Source organism: Gopherus evgoodei, chromosome 3 (genome assembly GCF_007399415.2).
Source record: "Gopherus evgoodei ecotype Sinaloan lineage chromosome 3, rGopEvg1_v1.p, whole genome shotgun sequence".
In the NCBI taxonomy this organism is placed as follows: Eukaryota; Metazoa; Chordata; order Testudines; family Testudinidae; genus Gopherus; species Gopherus evgoodei.
This window is the reverse complement of record NC_044324.1, coordinates 203,097,980-203,113,889: the sequence shown is the minus strand read 5'-3', so window position 1 is coordinate 203,113,889 and position 15,910 is coordinate 203,097,980.

Here is a 15,910-nt window from a genome sequence, read left to right as displayed (position 1 = left end):
TTAAATTAGGGTGAATAAATGAAGACTCGGCACACCACTTCTGAAAGGTTGCCAACCCCTGTTCTAGAGTCTTCCAGACCAAAAAGTTTAGTGTAGATTGAAAGACCTATTATTCTGCAAGAAGGTTCAACATGCACAGTACATTGAAGACTTACTCATGAAACATGTGACTTTGTGGAAAGAGATGTTTGGCAGGGCTCTCTTTCAGTGAAATGTATATTATACAGTGTGTTTGGTTTTTTAATGAGAAAATTAATTTTGCCCATGTACAATTTTATATCTTCAGCTTCACTTTAAAAATAATTTGGAATCATTGCAAACCATACTAGAAATGAAATCCAAGAACAATAATAATAATAGCACATTATTAATTTTTTAAACAAAGGCATTAGTGGATGTTGTATACATAAAAATAAATGCATTTTATATGTATGCTTGCCAAGATACAGGGGGAAATATTTAAAGATACTGTACATAGTAAGCACCCTTTTTGCAAATCACCCTTTTCATGTGAAGGATGTAATTCTATTACCTGGAGGGAAGTAGACATTGTAACTAACTCTGCGTCACTCTTCCACTTTTGTTGGAATCAGGTGGCTAGACAGAACCCACACAAGGTTTAGTTCAAGGTACCAGTGATAAGACCTTTTGAAATTTTTTATATAAATTCAGTCCTTGTGAAAGGAGCTGGATTTGACAGCATTGGAGATGGATGTCCTCTACACAGAATAGGTATGACACTGGTACCAGTGGGGCAGGCTTTCACTGCTAATGTGCCTCAACCTGACTTTGAAGGATCATCCCTAGGCTGAGAGTGAAATTCAGGATCCAGGCTTCCTGCATCTCTGGTCTCTCTGTTGACACTGGAGTATGAGCTACTTAACAATACCCTAGACAAATTATTTTGTCATAAACTATTGATTTCAAAAAAGATCCTCCCTTTCTCCTATTGCTTATGAAATCATCAGATTCATACTGCTCATCCTCACACCTTCAAGATCTTGTACATCATGTCTCTAGCTGCACACCTAGACCCATCTGCAACTCTTATGCTCTGCCAGTACAGTCCATCTTGAGGCTCCCCTTATGTGCTTCCACAAAGAGGTTCAGACATTTGTCATGCTGCCCTTTATTTTTGAGACATCCTCTCCTCCTCCAAATCTCTGCTCGCAACTCATTTCTGACAGTTGGCCTTCCAGTGCTAATTTCGTCTCACTCTTATTCCATTACCTTCAAAAAGGTTCCTGCATCACCTAGGAACAATGGCTTCAGGTATCAACAGAAGTGGCTGGCAGCAGAGCCAGAGGGAAAGGAGAATAGGGCTAGCTGAGCACCCATAAAGATGTTAGGACTTTGGGCCTAGATAGTCACAGCAGGCCCTCAGTTTGCTCCCAGAAGCACAAGTGGGCAGTGCCTTTATTTCAGGTGTCATCAGTTCTGAATGGGAGCTGTTATGATATGGAAGACTGCTTATTGGGTGAGGGAAGTATATGGGGCACTGAGTTTGGGAGTTAGTGCCTGGGCAGCCCCTGGTGGTACTTCCAGAGCTTTGCTCCGCAAAGGAATAATAGACATTTTGCTTTCTTGCAACTCACACCTGAGTGGACAATCCCCTGCCACCTTCACATAAGGAGAGAGAGTGGGAGAAACCTGAGGATCCCAGTAACCACTCACACCTCTGTGAGGCAGGCACTCACAGACAGAAGGAGATGGTTTGTAAAGGGAGGGACCACTTCTTGTGTCTTGTCTTTTAGATTCTCCCTGCCAAAGAGCTTGTAATGCCTGCCTATGTGTTTGTACAATACATAGATAATGGACCCCCAAAGTGCATTAGGGCTTTTGTGCACTCCTGTAGATAAGTAATAAGAATCTTTACCCCTTGTCTTTCTGTCTCTTCTGCTGTGCCCTCCTTGTTGTCATCTTTGTTGTTGTGTTATGTCTAAATTAGACTTTAATCTCGTGGGGACAGGATTCTGTCATTTTATTTGTCTGTAAACAGAACACATACCTGTGGTTCTGTGTAAACAAACCTAAGCTAGTTACCCCAGGTCACAACAGCAAGACCTTTATGTATGGATCCTATTACTCTGGTGCATTCTCGGTCTGTTGTCTGGCTTATGCAGCTGCTCAGTTTAAGACCCCCAGTTATCACTCCATTTTCCCACAGTCTTCTGTTGCTGTGTCTGACATATGTACATCCCAAATCCAGACCCAGAATCTACCAGAGTTGGGAGCTATGACAACATGCAATAGTTGGTGGCTCTTACAGATATTCCAATTGTTGGAATCCCTCTGCCCACAGATCAGGGGCAGGAAACAGAAACTTAAAATCTAATAACCTGGGTAAGAGAAACACCATCTTGTTCTATGAAATCAGGGCAGAATATCTACCAAAAAGAGTTACCTCCCTTTCTTTTCTTATTCATTACAGATTTGAATAAGGAGATAGGTGTTTAAAACGAACAGCTTTCCTTTTGAGAATACTGAATATTGAGAATATTATATATAAACATCCTGAAAATACTCTCTCAATATTCTCAAAAGGAAAGCTGCATATATATAATATTAGTGCTGCTTTGCGTTGAATGAACACAACATTAAATGTAGTGTTAAAGTAAATGCTGAGCAAATAGAAACTGCAGTTGGTTACATGGTTAATGGAAAGGATAACAATTGTTTTATAAGCAGCGTTCTGAAAAGTTCATTTTATGTCAGAACAGCTTTTCTAAAACCAGTTTTAAAGTTAATTATCAAAGGCTGGCATCTTCTATCCACTGTCTATGGATCCCTGCTGGGTTTGTTGTTTAGCTTTCCTTGGGAAAGAGTCGCTCTACAGAAGATCATCTTCATGGTGTCACAGTCCAGGGAATCCAACATGTCCTAGCTAATCAGTTTAGAACATCAGTACCATCTTAATGTGGGATTTGGGACCTTCTAGATACGGGGTGAGAAGCTGAACTAGTCTGCAGGCACATCACTTTATTCCTTTTGCTTTAAGCAAGAATAATTTGCCTTTTTTCTCTCATCTTTCTTTCTTGTTGTTTTGCCCCTGAAAACTGTGCAGCAAAAGCAACCTCTAGGGTGGACACTAAATCTTCTGATGCAGGCAGAGCAGTGATAACATCTGAACTGAGGGTGCTTTTCCAGGGCATGCTTGACAGATGTAGCAGGGCCTTTTAGGATTTAGTACTGGAGCATATCTATTACCCACGCTGCAGCACAGCTTGGCAGGAGCCGCGTGGTAATCTCCCATGAATTCTGTCTGACTTATCAGAGCATCTGAACAGGTTCCTGCAGGATGCAGAATCACTGCATCAAGTTTGGAAGAGACAGACCATACTCTTTGAACTCCTTTAACTCTTTCCAGCCCAGTATTTTTCCACATCCAGGGTGACACGTTTCTTTCTGAGGTATTGTTCCATTTCCCTCTCCCCATCACAATCCACCAAAGTATATGATTTCAAGGGACAGAATCTAATTTCTACATATGTAAGAGAGTAAGAGTAATTGCTTTAATGGTATGGCAGCCTGCCTGTTTCTTTGGCAGAGCACAGTAAATATGATACACGTGATGGAATTTAGCTTTCTCTAGGTTACAAGCCCGGGACTTGCGAGATGTAGGAGTGTGCTTAACAGTTTTATCTTGGTCTCACTGAAGATAGTATTTAATGTTCTGTCTTCAGCTGTGATAACAATTACCTTTGGTATTTTGGAAAAAAAAGGAAGGGGGGGTGAAAGCAAGATTGATCACAAACACAAAATTGTTTAGATCACAGATTAAAGTTTAATTTTTGAGTTTTGCTTTAGGGTTAGAATTCGCTTCAGAGTGTGAGTTGCATAGGAGGTGCTGTAATTTGTTTTAAGGATAAGACCTTCAGGCTGCTGTGCATAAAATGAGCATGATTCCTTATTCCCACGGTTGATTTTTGAATGGAAGTGCAATTAGAATTTTTTCACCCAGAAGCGCATACAGTACAGAGCAAAGATAATACCTTGAATGCATATCAGCTTGGGGAACTTCTGGAATTTTATTTATGGTTCACCTAGTACTAATACAAAAAAGAGCCATGCAAGCCTTAACAATACACTTGCTCTTTAATTTGGAGTCTAGTGTGTTTGTAGAAACTCTTGCAGAGGCTTTATTATTACTCAGTGAGATTTCAATGGTGAATTTTAATGTCACAGACAGAAATGTGTAACCAGTTATTTCTCATAGATTGTAAACTGTAAACAAAACACGGGTGTAGCAGTGGCCTCCCTTAATCCTCAATTGCTGCAGAAATTTTCCTGTCACGCCAGGAAACTACACTACCGACTGGTATTGCATCTGCATATGAGAGGTATGTAGATGATATTTTTTCTGATTATTGATGCCAATCACATTCATCCTCCACTACAATAATTTAACAATCAATACCCACAGAATAGTCATTTAACCTATGAAACAGAGGTGAAATCCCTCTACAATTTTTAGACGTCATGGTCACTAAAAAGCCAAATTCTGCCATTTCCACAGCATGATATCAAAAAGGCATTGTCTCAGGTAGACACGTTAGGTATATATCACCTCACCAGCCATCTGTGGAAAGAGGACTGGAAACAGGATTTTGTAATACAGAGTTCTAAATATCTGTAGTCTTAAAGGTGTCAGGGCTGTGCGTGTTTGTGTGTGTGTAAAATCCTTTCCTGTGACAGAATACTATTTGGCATAGAAAAAGGAGCATCTGGGAGCTAGTTACAGGTCCCTGATTCTGGCACTGTCCCCGATGATGTTTAGAGCTGCTGCTGGACAGCTCTAAATTGGACCAATGACGATGATTCAGATCAATGAAATTGGCAATGTTGCTGTCCTTTATATAGTAAATCTTTGCATTTGTACAGCTGCTTTCACACGAGGATCTCCAAGCACCTCTTGTATAGCAGTCAATGAAGCCTCGCAACATCCCTGAAGACTAGATAAGTATTATTGCTTAGTGTTCCAAATGGGTAACATACAGGCATAAGCTGACTTTCCAAGGGTGCACAGTGAGCCAATGACAAGATCCTCAATTGTCCTCACTCCCGGGCCCCTGATTTAGCCATTAGGTTACATCCTCTCTCTCATTTAGCACTACCACTTACTGAATATGGCCAGTGTTCCATGTCTGCCTGGTGGCAGTGTTCAGTTGTCTTTTGAGCTATGTGGCTGGACAGGACATACAGGGGAGTACAGATCTCTCTGGCACTCCTGTGGGGGCTACCTTTTCGATCTATGGGCACTGTAAGCCGGGGGGAGGGGAGGAGTGGGTGGAACCCAGCTCAACTGGCATGGGCAGTGTCATAACTTGGCACTTGTATAGATAAGCAGCAAACTACTACCCCACCAGCATGTGCACTAAGACTATGCTCGGGTGCTCTGGGGATGATTGTACCTTGTGAGTACAGCACTGGTGAATTCACAGGTGCCTCTGTGTGCCAGCCAACTGCCACAATAAAAGACAAAATACAGTAGAATGATGTTAAGCATCTGTCTTGGCCTATAACAAAGGGAGCAAGTTTAAAAAGTCAGTTTTTCTTAACTAAGTCTATTGAGCATAAGTAGAGGAGTATCAGAAAAGCTGGCATGCATCCCCTGCTCTGGCAAGCAACCCATGGATAAATACTTACCCGGTTATATAGCTTAAGTGAGTCACTAGGTTTAGGAGTAGCATGTTAGTCTATATCTGCAAAAAGAACAGGAGTACTTGTGGCACCTTAGAGACTAACAAATGTATTTGAGCATAAGCTTTTGTGGGCTACAGCCCACTTCTTTGGATGCATAAAATGGAACATATAGTAAGGATATATATATATATACATACAGAACATGAAAAGGTGGAACTCTAAAAGGCTAATTAATTACGATGAGCAATTATCAGCAGGAGAAAAAAACTTTTGTAATGATAATCAAGGTGGCCAATTTCAGACAGTTGACAAGAGGTGTGAGGATACTTAACATCGGGAAATAGATTCAATCTGTGTAATGATTCAGCCATTCCCAGTCGCTATTCAAGCCTAAGTTAATGGTATCTAGTTTGCATATTAATTCAAGTTCAGCAGTTTCTCATTGGAATCTGTTTAGAACTCACCTCCTTCAGTTCCAAAAACACAGGTGCCTACCCACTGAGTTAAAGGAACAGCTTAATTAATGTAGTTAGTATAGGGAACTGATGTATATTTGAGTGAATGTGATATTGGTCCTCCAAACAAAGTTGGTTTTAAATGTACGCATACGCTAACAAGTACAATTCAATGTGGTCTCAATTGTGTCATCGTTAACTATGCTTTTAGTTGGTGAATTTGATTTCTGTGGGCTAGGTTCTGTGACCTTACTCGCCCTGAGCAGTACGTCACTCAGTGAGAGGCCCATTTTCTTCAATAGAATTACGCTGGGAGTAAGATACTACTCAGTGCAAGGATGACAGAATCTGGCAGTATGTAAATATTATATGTTGTTACAGTATGAGATGTAGGATCGTTATTCTAAGACTCCTGCATGCAGCTTCAAAGGGTCATTGAAGTAAAACTAGCTTTTTAAACTCAATTCCCTTGTAGCCCTAATCAGATACTTAATATAATTTGAACATAGTTTTTGTATTTATTTAAAAATAAAAGTGGGAGGGTGGCAGTTAGCTGGCACACTGAACTACCAGTGAGTTAACTGATCCAACAGTCCTCTGATCTTACTCCAGCTTTCTCGTAAGGCAATGTGATCAATGGTGCTAAAAACGGGACAGGAATAAAGAGTGAAAGGACAAAAAGCAAAACAATACATCACCTTTAAGAGAATCTAATGAAATGGAGAAATGGCAGACATTAAAAAAATCTTGAAAACTAAAATTGCTAACCAGAGTTTCAGATCATTTTTGGGAAGGTTCTTTCCAGAGTTGTTTTATGTTAGGATCAGCTGTCTGAGTTAGAAAGTGGCAAATCTATATACACTAACAGAAAGCTACTGCATTTACAGTAGTGGCTATTGCTTCTAAAACCATCTTAGTTATTTGGTTTCAAACATATTAATTTGACTACACCAAGGAGTAAAAAATGGATAGGCAGAAAATATTAACCCCCTACACCTCAAAAAACCAGCCCCCTCCAAAAAAAACCCAACCACAGATACTGTTTTGCAACAGCTTATAAATTTGTGTTTGAGGTGAATTGTCAGATTTTTTTTTCCACTGGGGCTGAGTGCTTATCTTCAGGAACATCTTAAACTGGGAATTAGGGACAGATGTAACACAGAAGACAAAAGGGGAACATCTCCTTCTGCCCTGGTACTCTTGTCTATTTTTAGAACAAACTCAAACCATAAACTTTTTTTCAGGTTCTGAAATATTGTTGTGATAAATTGGTAGGGTTTTTTTTTCCTTTTCTTTTTTTCCACTTCAGGTTTCCAGTCAGGATTTAAACTAAATGTGCCAAAGCACCATAACAGAGACTGTTCTCATGGTATTTCCATCTGGAATCCAAAGTAGAAATGCCAGAAATCTTGTGAGAAAGCCTGTTCTCATGTGGTTTCCTGCCCAGTACGACATTCTTGATATGTTGGGAGAGTTTGGATTAGTGGCAGATAAGCATATTAAACTTGCATCTGAATGCCAAAACTTTTGAAATTTGTCCATCCCTACTGGAAACGTTTAGAGGCCCATAGGCAGAAAGAATCCTGTCTCCTCTTCTGTACACTGGCTTGTATAAGAGCTGGTTGAACAGCAATAAACAAATCCATGAATATATTCATGAATGAATAGAACTTTGCTCTGCTGCTGTTTGGTAGGTCATTTTATTCAGTTTTTGTAATAGAAGAACTTCCAGCTATTTGTGAAAATGTTTGCACATCCAGAAATTATGAATCTGAAAACTCAAATTCAAAGGGTGCTATTCGCTCTTCATTGGTTGCTATTCATTATTCTCTTGTTCAAAAAAAAAAGTCAGTCATCCAATCAGGAAACAAAAACAAATGTCAGATGTCTTATGTGATTAATTACACACACTGCAAATAGTGTCAAAATCAACATCCCATAGACTGAAAATTGTCTACATTATTATTTAATACTTAGGAAATCTGAAATCCACATGGGTTTGCGGATAATTCACAAATAGAAAAAGGGCTATGTTTAGAACAGGTATTATTCACAATGAATAGTTCAACCTTCTCTTTCTAACCCCTTCCTAAAGTTAGCATTCTGTTCTGAAGTGTGACAGTTTCAAAAATGCTGAATTGCTACTGCTCAGATGATGCTATTTCCTGGCAGACCACGTTCTAAAGTAGGTACTAGAACTGAGCAAATAATTAATTAATTTTTTGGTTCGCTGGCAAATCTGAAAATAAAATAGTTTGGGTTTAACTGAATCTGCAAACTTTTAGAGTTTTTCCCAAGTTAAAAAAATCCATTTCCAATCTTTTCCAGAGTAGAGACTTGATTGGAACTCTCACATCCCAAATGAGTGGGTGGGAAAGCATCATGACTACAGCACCACCACCTCCTCCTTCTCCTCCTCTTCTTCTGGCTATTTTGTGAATGGCTAAAACAACTTGTGTCAAATTCGTGAAAAGTTTCATTTTTCATCAGATAAATGATTTATCTGAAAATTTTTGCCTGCTTCCAGTTGGTACAGGTGGGAATGAAATCCCAACATAGCACTCTATTATAATGGTGTACATTTGGGGGCGATCTAGATGTACCTGTGGGGAAAGAGCAGAATCCAAATGCCAGATTTCACCCTCCTCTAAAAGAGGATTAAAACTTTTACTAACAAAAGATACTCATCTTGAGTAATTCAGTCTCCCAATGTAGAAAATACCCGCCAATGTTTTTAGGTGTCAAACAGATTTCTTAATCTTTTAGTCTAAAAATATTTCATATAAGATACCTCCTGCAACACTCAGCACTTTCCTTGACAGTGAGACCACCTTCCCTGACACTTGAGAGCTGAACAATGTATCCTATTGTTGTTACCTCATCTGCTGAGCCCATGCCACTATTGTTAATGAGCTAGCTAAGTGTTCAGTTGCGTATGCCACAGGCAAAGTTGAGTGTAAATATGCTTGCTTGTCTGTCTAAACTCATGTCAAGGCATGCATCAGGGTGTTCCTTGACCCACCTGGTTGAGAATGTCATGATACAGAGCTTGGAAATGTCGATACTCAAAGCCTAGACGGACATGAACTGACAAGAAGTTTGTTTTGTCTTGAAGGACTCTCATTCACAGTTAGCCTACAGTCATCTTTCAGCTCTCCTCCCTTCTGTGTGTGTACTTTTAAATATTTTTGTTGATGTTCCCTTTAGTACTTTTAGTTCAGCTCTTAACGTGTCATCCATATGAAGTAATTTTCCTATTTGGTCACACGAGGAGGTGTATCTTCATGTTCTATGGCAGTCTAGTGGGAGTAGCTAAGGCCAGGTACATGAGATCTGTGGAAGCAAAGGAAGACAGAGATATAGATATAATGTTTTTATCTTGTGAATCACCTTTAGTCTCTTTTGATGCCAAACCATGGAATTCCACAGATTCTCTGCTTCTGGCACCTTCAGAAATTGAATTTCTGCTGAACAGAACCCTAATGCATTTAGTCACTTGTATAGAACTACTTTTATCCATATATTCATGGGAGAATACATGCTGGGGGCTTTCTTTTCTTAATGCATCTCTGTGCAGCAGCTAAATATAAAAGTGGGAACATTTTTACTTGGATGGTATGAACACGAACACACACACACACTCTACATTTGTGTAGACCACAACTTAACTGTGAGAAAGATGTTTATTTTTCAGCTCCATCAAGCTCAGTCCATTATTGTCTCTCGCTCCCAGGGATATGCATTGGCCCACTGCATCAATTGCTTGTGGTGATCAAAAGAGGTGTAATGTCTGTATTAAGTTTGCAGAACTAGTCAAAATATTTATCAGAACTATTTAATGGGAGATCAAGAGAACTGCCTTTCTGTTTGTTTTAAGAAAGCAAAATTGGTTTAAACAAACATTTTTAGAATAGAAAAACTGGAATTACTCTCCTTTTAACTAGGAAATGCAAAGAAAAAGGAGTTCAGATTTACATTCATTATGTAGTTATTAGGCTAAGGGAGTATTAGATGGTTTTTGTCACAGAGACACAGTATCACTATAAAATAAGAATGTGTAGTGGAACTTACTGGGCCTGATTTATGGATGTCAGCTTCTCTGTGACAATGTCCTGACAAGCTCTGCAGCCAGTGGTATAAACTTGTTCAAGCTTGAAAAGATACTTGTGTGCTGCAGCTTTTACTCCCCCAGAGAGGAAACTGTTCTAGATCTTCAGATTTTGAAGCTTCATGAAGGATTCCGTTTAGCTAGGTTTCCTTTTCTGCGACTGAGCTGACATCAGTAGCTTGACTGTTAATTTTTTTTTCCAAAATTCTCTATTGGCATCTAGTTTTGAGACCTGATGCAGTAAGTTCCAGACTATTTGTTGGCCCATTCTTGGCTTGCTTTGGAAATTAGCAAACTCACCAATCAGTAGCTGACAAGTTATATCACTAGGAGACCTCACTAGCATTGTGTCAGTGGTACAGTCTAGTGGTACAGTCTGTTCAATGGCTTCCAGTGCCTGCTTGATTGTTTGCCGTTGACATAGCTGTTGAATTTTTTTTTAAAAGCGTTGAAACCGCAAGTGGCACAAATTAGGCAACTCCATAATTTTCATCTTAAAATATTCCTAGATACATTCTGAGAGGGTTTTTCCCTCCATAAAGGTACATATAGGCCTGGATCCTGCAAACACTTATGTACAAGCTTAAAGTTAAATATCTGGATAGTCCTACTGCTTAAGTGTTTGTGGGATTTGGGCCGTAGTTTTTATCTTAACTTTTTAGAAGGCAGGTGGTTTTCTTTCAGTCATCCTCACCTCCAAAATGACCTGATGTATTGACTTAACAATTTCTCATTATTCGTTATGAAAAATGGAATTAAGTGGACTCCACTTCTGGAGGTTAACAGTGCAGGCACATGACACACTGTAAATAAATAGTAGTCTATTTTCAGTGGCTAGATAAATATAGACTACAAGCCCCCAAACTGCACAGACATTAGTAAAGATTAGAGGGAAGGACTAAATATGAGTCGAAAGCTATCTTTGTGAGATGTATGGATGGATGTTAGAATGATGATAGTAGAATTTATATGTATAGACAGAATGTCATGCCTTTGCAGTAATGTTCTTATGGGCTAAAGTCCTATTTCATTCTCAATTCTCCCTTTTGTGTCTATGTATATTTCAGCTCAAGCAGTACAGTTTCTTAAGATCTGCTTTCAAATATTGCAACATGTACAAAAATTGGCCAAGTTGGAGACACAATAGTTCAGACACATAAAGATGTGATATATATCCTATAAAAATTAACATAATAGAAAAGGTACTGCCATTTAAAAAGCTAAATTAAATCAGACACAATTAGGGCAAACATCATTTTCCTCCTACTTGGGTTCATAAACCAAGACATGGGTGCTCAAGATACAGGTGTGAGTAGTTACTCTTGAATCTTTTCAGGGAGTCAGGAGTTTGAAACTCCACCCCTTTAGATGGCAATATCCAGGCAAGCAACATGTCAAGTCCCTTTGGAATTGGGAGAGAGAGCTCTGCCTTGGAAAGGAACATGTGCAGGAGTTAGGCTTTTCAGGGACCATTGTGATCATCTAGTCCAACCTCCTGAATTATGCAGGCCAAAGGACTTCCCTGAATTAATTCCTGTTTGAATTAGAACATATCTCTTAGAAAAAACAGCACATCCTCATTTAAAAATGACCAGTGCTGGAGAATCTATGACCACTCTTAGCAAGTTGTTCCAATGGTTTATTGCCAACTCTACCACTGTTAAAAATGTGCACCTTATTTCAAGTCTGAAGTTGTCACGCTTCTACGTCCAGCCATTGGATCTTATTATCTCTTTGTCTGCTAGACTACTGGTTTGGACTTTATTCAATTTGCACACAATAAATGTAATCAAGTCATGCACCTCAAATCAAGTCATGCACCTCAATTACCATTAATTTGTAGTTCTGTGATCAATTTCTCTTTATATGTTGAGATGAGGTCTACCGTGTGTTGGATGCAACAATTTTTTGGTAAGGAAATTGGCCTCTATACTTTTTAGAAATTTCAAGCATGTTTTAGTACTGGCAACATGAGACCTCCAGTATAAGTCACTCAGATTGAAATTCCCCATGCTAACACAGGTTATTTTTCCCTACACAGCATAGATAGGTGTTTAAGGAGCTGGTTACCCTGTTCTCTAGTGTGATTTGGTGGTCTGTAGCTGACATCAACCAGTATCCCATCTTTTGCTTTTTCTGTTAGAATATTGATCCACAAGCATTTAAGATCATTTGTCTGAGGTGTCAGTGACTTGGAAACAGGTAAATGACATTTTTTACATAGAGTGCTACTCCTCTTCCTTTTTACCCTCTTGTTCCTTCTTAAATAGGTTATAACCATTGATTTTTAACATTCTGGTCATGCAAATCTTCCCACCTGGTTTTAGGAATACCAGCTAGGTTGAGTTCATGCTCATGAATGAGCAATTTGAATTCCTCTTGTTTATTACCCAGACTCCCAGCATTGGTGTATTGGCAGTACAATTTTTTTTCTCTTTATCTCTCTTGAATCCTTGATTTATTTTGTTTTCAACATCTTGATTTTTTTACTAAATGAGTTTCCCCCCATTTCACTCCCCTTTTGTTGTTAGTTTAACATCCTCATGATTGATCTAGTTGGCATGTCTCCTAAAGGGTTTGTCTAGATTTTGTGGGGAAAGAAGGCTGTACAGTTTGGTTTCCCTTCTCCTCAGATGGAAGCCATCCAATGTTCCACAAAACCAAACCCCTTCATCTTGCATCACTTACCTAGCCTGCTGTTCACTTTCAGATTCTTCTGCCTTTTCCTTCTTTGCTCACAGGAGAAGAAGGATTTCTGAGAAGATCACTGGGACATTCTTTTCCTTCAGCTCCATTCTCAGCTCCCTGAAGTCTTCTATAATCTGTGAGGTATCCCATAAAGCTGTGGTTTTAGTGCCATATGCACCATTGCCAGTGGATTCTTGTTCACTGACTTTAGAAGCCTATCCAATCTTAGATACATCTCATGTCTTGGCTTCAGGAATACAGTGCAACATCCTGTTGTCTTCCTATCCCTTGGGGAATGTCCTTTTCATTCTTCTTAGTATGAGTCCCCAACAAGAACCCTTTGTGGATTTGCTTGATTGCCTTGCAGGCTGAGCTGAGAAGCCATCCTTAGGTATGTCCTGCACATTCCTATGTTCCACTCAGCCAGCTGGATCTTCAGAGAAATTTACTTCAGTTCCCATGCTGAGAACATGATAGTAATCATATACTTCTAGCTGTATGGAATTACTCCTGATTCTCTTCTGGCTAGTGGAAACAGCCTGCCCATTCTTATCCTCCAGCCACCTGACCTCTTACCTTTGGCAGTTCATAGAATGTCAGGTTTGGAAGGGACCTCAGGAGGTCAGCTAGTCCAATCCCCTGCTCAAAGTAGGGCCAACCTCCAGACAGATTTTTGCCCCAGACCCTAAATGGCCATGTCAAGGATTGAACTCACAGCCCTGGGTTAGGAGGTCAATGCTCAAACCACTGAGCTATCCCTTCCCCCCAAAAGCTACCAACCCTCCACTCTGCTTTCTACTCTCTCTGGTTCGTTGGTGGCCAATTCCTTTGTTTCTTGAATCTGAGGTGGTGATGCTTCCTGAATCTGGCTATCCAAGAACTCCTCAGCCTCTCTGATGCTCCATAGGGTATACCTGTGTCATTCCAGACCACACATCTTATATTCCAGCACAGCCACCAGCTTGCACTTCATACAGAGGAAATCCTTTCTGGCTTCTAGTAGGAAAATAACATGGCACTTCCGTTGTAGATCACAACCACTGTTCCATTTCTGGCCATCACAGTATTGAGTGTAGAACTGTACTTAGAAAGACAGCTTTTCATCAGACACTTCCCTGAATTCCCTCTGAAAGTCACGTTTGCCTGTTCAGGAATTTGCCTGGCAACTGACTCATATACTGTAGGCATGACTATGCGAACTGTTGCTTCATGGCAGGCCTCAGTATAAATCTGCAGCATTCCAGCATGCCTCACATTAACTCTCCTTGTGGGCGTGCCCTTAGCCTCACTGCTTAGCTCCACCCTCTCCCTGACAGAGAGGCATAAATCACTCAGACTTCAAACACTGGGTTTGATCAAAGATGTAAGGGTTCAAAGCACATGCTCCTCACAGACACATGAACACACAGAGTTCTCCCACCTGGCCTGTTCAGGGTCCGAAAATCCCAGCCACACAGCCCTCACAGAGGCAAACAGACAGACCAATGGCACAACTCACCAAGTCCTACTCTCCCAAGCTCCCCTGTGTGCTGCTCTTTATGCAAGAGGAGACAGTGAGTGTGTAATGTACTGAATTGTTATTTATAAGGGTCACTCTAATTTGATTCTTGTGTAAAGGTAGTGGAAGGAATTATTTTAAATCTGTGTCTCCATGAGGTATTATTCTCCTCTCACCAACTCCTGCAGTTCACCCAGCAAGATGACTTTCCAAGGGCTCACTCCATGTTGTAAATAGTGCTGTCTGTCTCTTTCTACAATATCCCAAAGAGGAATGAGATCAGTGACAAATATATTACAAAGGGCCAAGTCAGCTGTGATTGTGGCTTGTTTAATGTGATCATTAAAACAGCTAACTCTTGACTAAGTGTCTGTTTTTATAGCTATCGCTGGTCAAATTTGACCCTGGTGTAGCCCCAGGGACCACAATGGATTTCTGCCTGCTTATGCCAGGGCTGAATTTGGCCTCACATCTTTATGCAGCTGGACTGTTCCTTTTCTAAGCTGTTCTAAGCTACGAATGGTTTGGTTCAGACAGGTAACAGAAGTGCTCTTTTCCTATCCTGGCTTTGCGTCATTGCCATGACTTTTGGTGTGAAGTTACCTGAAAACACAAGAGCAGTAGAGTTCAGTGCTTGGACTGTACCCACTGGAACTGAATATAATCTCCTTTAAACGCTAACCTAAGAGTAACGGCATGTGAAAATGAGTTGCTTGGCCTATCTTGTTCCCTCACAGTAGCTGCTGTTTCTCATGTTCCCTCTTGCAGGGAAGTGTTTCCCTGGGAGTAGAGTGATGTGAAAATGGCTGATTGACCTGGGGTAGGATAGTCAGTGGCCAGGGGTCTCCTGTCCTGAGTTCAACTGGCCCTGTGGGCAGTATGGGCACTCACATGTATTTTACCTTGCACTTGCATTTTCTTCTCTGTATTTCATTCACTTTCTCTTCCCACGGCTTTCTTTCCCTCTCCTTTATTTTTTTATTTTGCATACCTATTTTTTTCATCTCCATCTGCCTCAGCAATGCCTTCAGGCAAAGCCTTCAGGGTGAGACTCAGTAGTAACAGGTGTGACCAATATTCCCCTTGCTGGGGGAGATGCCTCTGGACCTGGGAGTGAAGTTCACCACAAGTGAAGGATTATCGCAGACGTGTCTTTACTCTGAGTGCTGCTGATTAATGCAGCAAAGCCAGATGTACACATCCTTTTCTGTCACAGATGGACTGTTTTCTCCTTCAAAGTATTGTCTGGGTTTAACCTATGTTGCTGCTGCTGACAATGTATTAGAATATGAAAATATCCTGCCTCTTGTAAGTGCTATAGAATAGCAGTCTTCTAAACTGGACAGCCCAGCCCTGCCTGCCTGACTTGCTTTGGGAACATCCAAAATAGGATTTCATAGTAACAAGGAAGAAATAACCATTTGGGGGACATTATAGTGAAGGGGGGATGTAGCCATCCTTTGGTTAACTAGTTTGGGATAATGGAATTAGGCTGTACTTCATTCCCCTCTCTGTTCA